At 54.1% G+C, this 7,500-nt stretch overlaps 18 non-coding genes across 18 annotated transcripts; all 18 read right to left on the reverse strand.

Moving 5' to 3' along the window:
* Positions 1-196: 196 nt before the first annotated feature.
* On the reverse strand, positions 197-387 carry LOC138613844 (U2 spliceosomal RNA). The gene has a single exon (XR_011309972.1). It is a non-coding gene; the product is annotated as a U2 spliceosomal RNA (small nuclear RNA).
* Positions 388-598: 211 nt separating this feature from the next.
* Positions 599-711, reverse strand: LOC138583345 (U5 spliceosomal RNA). Its single transcript, XR_011305253.1, has one exon. It is a non-coding gene; the product is annotated as a U5 spliceosomal RNA (small nuclear RNA).
* A 309-nt stretch (positions 712-1,020) lies between these two features.
* On the reverse strand, positions 1,021-1,211 carry LOC138613933 (U2 spliceosomal RNA). The gene has a single exon (XR_011310057.1). It is a non-coding gene; the product is annotated as a U2 spliceosomal RNA (small nuclear RNA).
* A 211-nt stretch (positions 1,212-1,422) lies between these two features.
* LOC138583346 (U5 spliceosomal RNA) lies at positions 1,423-1,535 on the reverse strand. Its single transcript, XR_011305254.1, has one exon. It is a non-coding gene; the product is annotated as a U5 spliceosomal RNA (small nuclear RNA).
* A 309-nt stretch (positions 1,536-1,844) lies between these two features.
* On the reverse strand, positions 1,845-2,035 carry LOC138613939 (U2 spliceosomal RNA). The gene has a single exon (XR_011310062.1). It is a non-coding gene; the product is annotated as a U2 spliceosomal RNA (small nuclear RNA).
* A 211-nt stretch (positions 2,036-2,246) lies between these two features.
* Positions 2,247-2,359, reverse strand: LOC138583347 (U5 spliceosomal RNA). Its single transcript, XR_011305255.1, has one exon. It is a non-coding gene; the product is annotated as a U5 spliceosomal RNA (small nuclear RNA).
* Positions 2,360-2,668: 309 nt separating this feature from the next.
* LOC138613845 (U2 spliceosomal RNA) lies at positions 2,669-2,859 on the reverse strand. Its single transcript, XR_011309973.1, has one exon. It is a non-coding gene; the product is annotated as a U2 spliceosomal RNA (small nuclear RNA).
* Positions 2,860-3,070: 211 nt separating this feature from the next.
* On the reverse strand, positions 3,071-3,183 carry LOC138583348 (U5 spliceosomal RNA). The gene has a single exon (XR_011305256.1). It is a non-coding gene; the product is annotated as a U5 spliceosomal RNA (small nuclear RNA).
* Positions 3,184-3,492: 309 nt separating this feature from the next.
* LOC138613953 (U2 spliceosomal RNA) lies at positions 3,493-3,683 on the reverse strand. The gene has a single exon (XR_011310076.1). It is a non-coding gene; the product is annotated as a U2 spliceosomal RNA (small nuclear RNA).
* A 211-nt stretch (positions 3,684-3,894) lies between these two features.
* LOC138583349 (U5 spliceosomal RNA) lies at positions 3,895-4,007 on the reverse strand. The gene has a single exon (XR_011305257.1). It is a non-coding gene; the product is annotated as a U5 spliceosomal RNA (small nuclear RNA).
* Positions 4,008-4,316: 309 nt separating this feature from the next.
* Positions 4,317-4,507, reverse strand: LOC138613847 (U2 spliceosomal RNA). Its single transcript, XR_011309975.1, has one exon. It is a non-coding gene; the product is annotated as a U2 spliceosomal RNA (small nuclear RNA).
* Positions 4,508-4,718: 211 nt separating this feature from the next.
* LOC138583350 (U5 spliceosomal RNA) lies at positions 4,719-4,831 on the reverse strand. The gene has a single exon (XR_011305258.1). It is a non-coding gene; the product is annotated as a U5 spliceosomal RNA (small nuclear RNA).
* A 309-nt stretch (positions 4,832-5,140) lies between these two features.
* Positions 5,141-5,331, reverse strand: LOC138613848 (U2 spliceosomal RNA). The gene has a single exon (XR_011309976.1). It is a non-coding gene; the product is annotated as a U2 spliceosomal RNA (small nuclear RNA).
* Positions 5,332-5,534: 203 nt separating this feature from the next.
* LOC138583351 (U5 spliceosomal RNA) lies at positions 5,535-5,647 on the reverse strand. The gene has a single exon (XR_011305259.1). It is a non-coding gene; the product is annotated as a U5 spliceosomal RNA (small nuclear RNA).
* A 309-nt stretch (positions 5,648-5,956) lies between these two features.
* On the reverse strand, positions 5,957-6,147 carry LOC138613849 (U2 spliceosomal RNA). Its single transcript, XR_011309977.1, has one exon. It is a non-coding gene; the product is annotated as a U2 spliceosomal RNA (small nuclear RNA).
* A 211-nt stretch (positions 6,148-6,358) lies between these two features.
* LOC138583352 (U5 spliceosomal RNA) lies at positions 6,359-6,471 on the reverse strand. The gene has a single exon (XR_011305260.1). It is a non-coding gene; the product is annotated as a U5 spliceosomal RNA (small nuclear RNA).
* Positions 6,472-6,780: 309 nt separating this feature from the next.
* Positions 6,781-6,971, reverse strand: LOC138613850 (U2 spliceosomal RNA). Its single transcript, XR_011309978.1, has one exon. It is a non-coding gene; the product is annotated as a U2 spliceosomal RNA (small nuclear RNA).
* A 203-nt stretch (positions 6,972-7,174) lies between these two features.
* LOC138583353 (U5 spliceosomal RNA) lies at positions 7,175-7,287 on the reverse strand. Its single transcript, XR_011305261.1, has one exon. It is a non-coding gene; the product is annotated as a U5 spliceosomal RNA (small nuclear RNA).
* Positions 7,288-7,500: the final 213 nt, after the last annotated feature.

Raw genomic sequence — 7,500 nt, forward strand, 5'->3', positions numbered from 1 at the left:
GCCCACATTTGCCACAGGCTTTATCCGACGGAAAATTCAGAGAAATGAAGGCCTGGCTGTCAGATGCGGGCTACGAAACATGTATCAGGGTCTTGCAGGCCCTCTGTGACATTCCAGGAAGAAACAAAGGGGATCTGCGGGGCACAAAATCACTGCGCTGCACTGCACTGAGGAGTTGTTTTTGCACAAGGCAGGAGAAGGTTGCACCGTTCCCGGTGGCACTGCAATACCGGGTCGATGCGTGGAGTGAACGGAGCAAGCCCCTCTTTCAGCTCCCGGTGTCAAAAATCCGTTTAATATTTCGTCCCCGTATAGAGGACATATCAGATATTAAACTGATAAGAACAGATACTACACTTGATCTTAGCCAAAAGGCCGAGAAGCGATGCCGCAGACTGTTTGCCGCTCGAGCCCACCTCCTGGAACGGCCCTCCCTCGTCGTGGTGCGGAAATTCTTATCGGCCGTAACGAACGACGGCTGCTGCCCAGCAATTCCGGCCACGCCCGACCTTGGCTCCGGGCCCTGACCCTCGAATGCCTAGGATAGTTTTTGTTGCTTGCTTGCTTGCTTGCTTGCTTTCCACAAAAGACAGAGGCTCGGCCAAACGGCTAAGCCTGCCAAAAATAGCTTTAACTCAATAGTGTTCCTCTCCACGGAAGTCTTTAGTAAAAGGCGAAAGACTTGTGCGTTTTGAAGAGAAACCCGAGTAGGTACAGGCTTCTCCTCGGGAGCAGCCCAGCACAGGCGTCGCCCCAGCCACTACACTCACGGTGAGTCTCACCACTTGGCTCGTCGCGGACTGGGCCGCTTCCACCCCAGCCCTGCCCACATTTGCCACAGGCTTTATCCGACGGAAAATTCAGAGAAATGAAGGCCTGGCTGTCAGATGTGGGCTACGAAACATGTATCAGGGTCTTGCAGGCCCTCTGTGACATTCCAGGAAGAAACAAAGGGGATCTGCGGGGCACAAAATCACTGCGCTGCACTGCACTGAGGAGTTGTTTTTGCACAAGGCAGGAGAAGGTTGCACCGTTCCCGGTGGCACTGCAATACCGGGTCGATGCGTGGAGTGAACGGAGCAAGCTCCTCTTTCAGCTCCCGGTGTCAAAAATCCGTTTAATATTTCGTCCCCGTATAGAGGACATATCAGATATTAAACTGATAAGAACAGATACTACACTTGATCTTAGCCAAAAGGCCGAGAAGCGATGCCGCAGACTGTTTGCCGCTCGAGCCCACCTCCTGGAACGGCCCTCCCTCGTCGTGGTGCGGAAATTCTTATCGGCCGTAACGAACGACGGCTGCTGCCCAGCAATTCCGGCCACGCCCGACCTTGGCTCCGGGCCCTGACCCTCGAATGCCTAGGATAGTTTTTGTTGCTTGCTTGCTTGCTTGCTTGCTTTCCACAAAAGACAGAGGCTCGGCCAAACGGCTAAGCCTGCCAAAAATAGCTTTAACTCAATAGTGTTCCTCTCCACGGAAGTCTTTAGTAAAAGGCGAAAGACTTGTGCGTTTTGAAGAGAAACCCGAGTAGGTACAGGCTTCTCCTCGGGAGCAGCCCAGCACAGGCGTCGCCCCAGCCACTACACTCACGGTGAGTCTCACCACTTGGCTCGTCGCGGACTGGGCCGCTTCCACCCCAGCCCTGCCCACATTTGCCACAGGCTTTATCCGACGGAAAATTCAGAGAAATGAAGGCCTGGCTGTCAGATGTGGGCTACGAAACATGTATCAGGGTCTTGCAGGCCCTCTGTGACATTCCAGGAAGAAACAAAGGGGATCTGCGGGGCACAAAATCACTGCGCTGCACTGCACTGAGGAGTTGTTTTTGCACAAGGCAGGAGAAGGTTGCACCGTTCCCGGTGGCACTGCAATACCGGGTCGATGCGTGGAGTGAACGGAGCAAGCCCCTCTTTCAGCTCCCGGTGTCAAAAATCCGTTTAATATTTCATCCCCGTATAGAGGACATATCAGATATTAAACTGATAAGAACAGATACTACACTTGATCTTAGCCAAAAGGCTGAGAAGCGATGCCGCAGACTGTTTGCCGCTCGAGCCCACCTCCTGGAACGGCCCTCCCTCGCCGTGGTGCGGAAATTCTTATCGGCCGTAACGAACGACGGCTGCTGCCCAGCAATTCCGGCCACGCCCGACCTTGGCTCCGGGCCCTGACCCTCGAATGCCTAGGATAGTTTTTGTTGCTTGCTTGCTTGCTTGCTTGCTTTCCACAAAAGACAGAGGCTCGGCCAAACGGCTAAGCCTGCCAAAAATAGCTTTAACTCAATAGTGTTCCTCTCCACGGAAGTCTTTAGTAAAAGGCGAAAGACTTGTGCGTTTTGAAGAGAAACCCGAGTAGGTACAGGCTTCTCCTCGGGAGCAGCCCAGCACAGGCGTCGCCCCAGCCACTACACTCACGGTGAGTCTCACCACTTGGCTCGTCGCGGACTGGGCCGCTTCCACCCCAGCCCTGCCCACATTTGCCACAGGCTTTATCCGACGGAAAATTCAGAGAAATGAAGGCCTGGCTGTCAGATGCGGGCTACGAAACATGTATCAGGGTCTTGCAGGCCCTCTGTGACATTCCAGGAAGAAACAAAGGGGATCTGCGGGGCACAAAATCACTGCGCTGCACTGCACTGAGGAGTTGTTTTTGCACAAGGCAGGAGAAGGTTGCACCGTTCCCGGTGGCACTGCAATACCGGGTCGATGCGTGGAGTGAACGGAGCAAGCCCCTCTTTCAGCTCCCGGTGTCAAAAATCCGTTTAATATTTCGTCCCCGTATAGAGGACATATCAGATATTAAACTGATAAGAACAGATACTACACTTGATCTTAGCCAAAAGGCCGAGAAGCGATGCCGCAGACTGTTTGCCGCTCGAGCCCACCTCCTGGAACGGCCCTCCCTCGTCGTGGTGCGGAAATTCTTATCGGCCGTAACGAACGACGGCTGCTGCCCAGCAATTCCGGCCACGCCCGACCTTGGCTCCGGGCCCTGACCCTCGAATGCCTAGGATAGTTTTTGTTGCTTGCTTGCTTGCTTGCTTGCTTTCCACAAAAGACAGAGGCTCGGCCAAACGGCTAAGCCTGCCAAAAATAGCTTTAACTCAATAGTGTTCCTCTCCACGGAAGTCTTTAGTAAAAGGCGAAAGACTTGTGCGTTTTGAAGAGAAACCCGAGTAGGTACAGGCTTCTCCTCGGGAGCAGCCCAGCACAGGCGTCGCCCCAGCCACTACACTCACGGTGAGTCTCACCACTTGGCTCGTCGCGGACTGGGCCGCTTCCACCCCAGCCCTGCCCACATTTGCCACAGGCTTTATCCGACGGAAAATTCAGAGAAATGAAGGCCTGGCTGTCAGATGCGGGCTACGAAACATGTATCAGGGTCTTGCAGGCCCTCTGTGACATTCCAGGAAGAAACAAAGGGGATCTGCGGGGCACAAAATCACTGCGCTGCACTGCACTGAGGAGTTGTTTTTGCACAAGGCAGGAGAAGGTTGCACCGTTCCCGGTGGCACTGCAATACCGGGTCGATGCGTGGAGTGAACGGAGCAAGCCCCTCTTTCAGCTTCCGGTGTCAAAAATCCGTTTAATATTTCATCCCCGTATAGAGGACATATCAGATATTAAACTGATAAGAACAGATACTACACTTGATCTTAGCCAAAAGGCTGAGAAGCGATGCCGCAGACTGTTTGCCGCTCGAGCCCACCTCCTGGAACGGCCCTCCCTCGCCGTGGTGCGGAAATTCTTATCGGCCGTAACGAACGATGGCTGCTGCCCAGCAATTCCGGCCACGCCCGACCTTGGCTCCGGGCCCTGACCCTCGAATGCCTAGGATAGTTTTTGTTGCTTGCTTGCTTGCTTGCTTGCTTTCCACAAAAGACAGAGGCTCGGCCAAACGGCTAAGCCTGCCAAAAATAGCTTTAACTCAATAGTGTTCCTCTCCACGGAAGTCTTTAGTAAAAGGCGAAAGACTTGTGCGTTTTGAAGAGAAACCCGAGTAGGTACAGGCTTCTCCTCGGGAGCAGCCCAGCACAGGCGTCGCCCCAGCCACTACACTCACGGTGAGTCTCACCACTTGGCTCGTCGCGGACTGGGCCGCTTCCACCCCAGCCCTGCCCACATTTGCCACAGGCTTTATCCGACGGAAAATTCAGAGAAATGAAGGCCTGGCTGTCAGATGCGGGCTACGAAACATGTATCAGGGTCTTGCAGGCCCTCTGTGACATTCCAGGAAGAAACAAAGGGGATCTGCGGGGCACAAAATCACTGCGCTGCACTGCACTGAGGAGTTGTTTTTGCACAAGGCAGGAGAAGGTTGCACCGTTCCCGGTGGCACTGCAATACCGGGTCGATGCGTGGAGTGAACGGAGCAAGCCCCTCTTTCAGCTCCCGGTGTCAAAAATCCGTTTAATATTTCGTCCCCGTATAGAGGACATATCAGATATTAAACTGATAAGAACAGATACTACACTTGATCTTAGCCAAAAGGCCGAGAAGCGATGCCGCAGACTGTTTGCCGCTCGAGCCCACCTCCTGGAACGGCCCTCCCTCGTCGTGGTGCGGAAATTCTTATCGGCCGTAACGAACGACGGCTGCTGCCCAGCAATTCCGGCCACGCCCGACCTTGGCTCCGGGCCCTGACCCTCGAATGCCTAGGATAGTTTTTGTTGCTTGCTTGCTTGCTTGCTTGCTTTCCACAAAAGACAGAGGCTCGGCCAAACGGCTAAGCCTGCCAAAAATAGCTTTAACTCAATAGTGTTCCTCTCCACGGAAGTCTTTAGTAAAAGGCGAAAGACTTGTGCGTTTTGAAGAGAAACCCGAGTAGGTACAGGCTTCTCCTCGGGAGCAGCCCAGCACAGGCGTCGCCCCAGCCACTACACTCACGGTGAGTCTCACCACTTGGCTCGTCGCGGACTGGGCCGCTTCCACCCCAGCCCTGCCCACATTTGCCACAGGCTTTATCCGACGGAAAATTCAGAGAAATGAAGGCCTGGCTGTCAGATGCGGGCTACGAAACATGTATCAGGGTCTTGCAGGCCCTCTGTGACATTCCAGGAAGAAACAAAGGGGATCTGCGGGGCACAAAATCACTGCGCTGCACTGCACTGAGGAGTTGTTTTTGCACAAGGCAGGAGAAGGTTGCACCGTTCCCGGTGGCACTGCAATACCGGGTCGATGCGTGGAGTGAACGGAGCAAGCCCCTCTTTCAGCTCCCGGTGTCAAAAATCCGTTTAATATTTCGTCCCCGTATAGAGGACATATCAGATATTAAACTGATAAGAACAGATACTACACTTGATCTTAGCCAAAAGGCCGAGAAGCGATGCCGCAGACTGTTTGCCGCTCGAGCCCACCTCCTGGAACGGCCCTCCCTCGTCGTGGTGCGGAAATTCTTATCGGCCGTAACGAACGACGGCTGCTGCCCAGCAATTCCGGCCACGCCCGACCTTGGCTCCGGGCCCTGACCCTCGAATGCCTAGGATAGTTTTTGTTGCTTGCTTGCTTGCTTTCCACAAAAGACAGAGGCTCGGCCAAACGGCTAAGCCTGCCAAAAATAGCTTTAACTCAATAGTGTTCCTCTCCACGGAAGTCTTTAGTAAAAGGCGAAAGACTTGTGCGTTTTGAAGAGAAACCCGAGTAGGTACAGGCTTCTCCTCGGGAGCAGCCCAGCACAGGCGTCGCCCCAGCCACTACACTCACGGTGAGTCTCACCACTTGGCTCGTCGCGGACTGGGCCGCTTCCACCCCAGCCCTGCCCACATTTGCCACAGGCTTTATCCGACGGAAAATTCAGAGAAATGAAGGCCTGGCTGTCAGATGTGGGCTACGAAACATGTATCAGGGTCTTGCAGGCCCTCTGTGACATTCCAGGAAGAAACAAAGGGGATCTGCGGGGCACAAAATCACTGCGCTGCACTGCACTGAGGAGTTGTTTTTGCACAAGGCAGGAGAAGGTTGCACCGTTCCCGGTGGCACTGCAATACCGGGTCGATGCGTGGAGTGAACGGAGCAAGCCCCTCTTTCAGCTCCCGGTGTCAAAAATCCGTTTAATATTTCGTCCCCGTATAGAGGACATATCAGATATTAAACTGATAAGAACAGATACTACACTTGATCTTAGCCAAAAGGCCGAGAAGCGATGCCGCAGACTGTTTGCCGCTCGAGCCCACCTCCTGGAACGGCCCTCCCTCGTCGTGGTGCGGAAATTCTTATCGGCCGTAACGAACGACGGCTGCTGCCCAGCAATTCCGGCCACACCCGACCTTGGCTCCGGGCCCTGACCCTCGAATGCCTAGGATAGCTTTTGTTGCTTGCTTGCTTGCTTGCTTGCTTTCCACAAAAGACAGAGGCTCGGCCAAACGGCTAAGCCTGCCAAAAATAGCTTTAACTCAATAGTGTTCCTCTCCACGGAAGTCTTTAGTAAAAGGCGAAAGACTTGTGCGTTTTGAAGAGAAACCCGAGTAGGTACAGGCTTCTCCTCGGGAGCAGCCCAGCACAGGCGTCGCCCCAGCCACTACACTCACGGTGAGTCTCACCACTTGGCTCGTCGCGGACTGGGCCGCTTCCACCCCAGCCCTGCCCACATTTGCCACAGGCTTTATCCGACGGAAAATTCAGAGAAATGAAGGCCTGGCTGTCAGATGCGGGCTACGAAACATGTATCAGGGTCTTGCAGGCCCTCTGTGACATTCCAGGAAGAAACAAAGGGGATCTGCGGGGCACAAAATCACTGCGCTGCACTGCACTGAGGAGTTGTTTTTGCACAAGGCAGGAGAAGGTTGCACCGTTCCCGGTGGCACTGCAATACCGGGTCGATGCGTGGAGTGAACGGAGCAAGCCCCTCTTTCAGCTCCCGGTGTCAAAAATCCGTTTAATATTTCGTCCCCGTATAGAGGACATATCAGATATTAAACTGATAAGAACAGATACTACACTTGATCTTAGCCAAAAGGCCGAGAAGCGATGCCGCAGACTGTTTGCCGCTCGAGCCCACCTCCTGGAACGGCCCTCCCTCGTCGTGGTGCGGAAATTCTTATCGGCCGTAACGAACGACGGCTGCTGCCCAGCAATTCCGGCCACGCCCGACCTTGGCTCCGGGCCCTGACCCTCGAATGCCTAGGATAGCTTTTGTTGCTTGCTTGCTTGCTTTCCACAAAAGACAGAGGCTCGGCCAAACGGCTAAGCCTGCCAAAAATAGCTTTAACTCAATAGTGTTCCTCTCCACGGAAGTCTTTAGTAAAAGGCGAAAGACTTGTGCGTTTTGAAGAGAAACCCGAGTAGGTACAGGCTTCTCCTCGGGAGCAGCCCAGCACAGGCGTCGCCCCAGCCACTACACTCACGGTGAGTCTCACCACTTGGCTCGTCGCGGACTGGGCCGCTTCCACCCCAGCCCTGCCCACATTTGCCACAGGCTTTATCCGACGGAAAATTCAGAGAAATGAAGGCCTGGCTGTCAGATGCGGGCTACGAAACATGTATCAGGGTCTTGCAGGC

This window comes from Semicossyphus pulcher, unplaced genomic scaffold (assembly GCF_022749685.1).
Source record: "Semicossyphus pulcher isolate SPU_LCO1_2020_fin unplaced genomic scaffold, fSemPul1.0.p SCAF_8, whole genome shotgun sequence".
Lineage (NCBI taxonomy): Eukaryota > Metazoa > Chordata > Actinopteri > Labriformes > Labridae > Semicossyphus > Semicossyphus pulcher.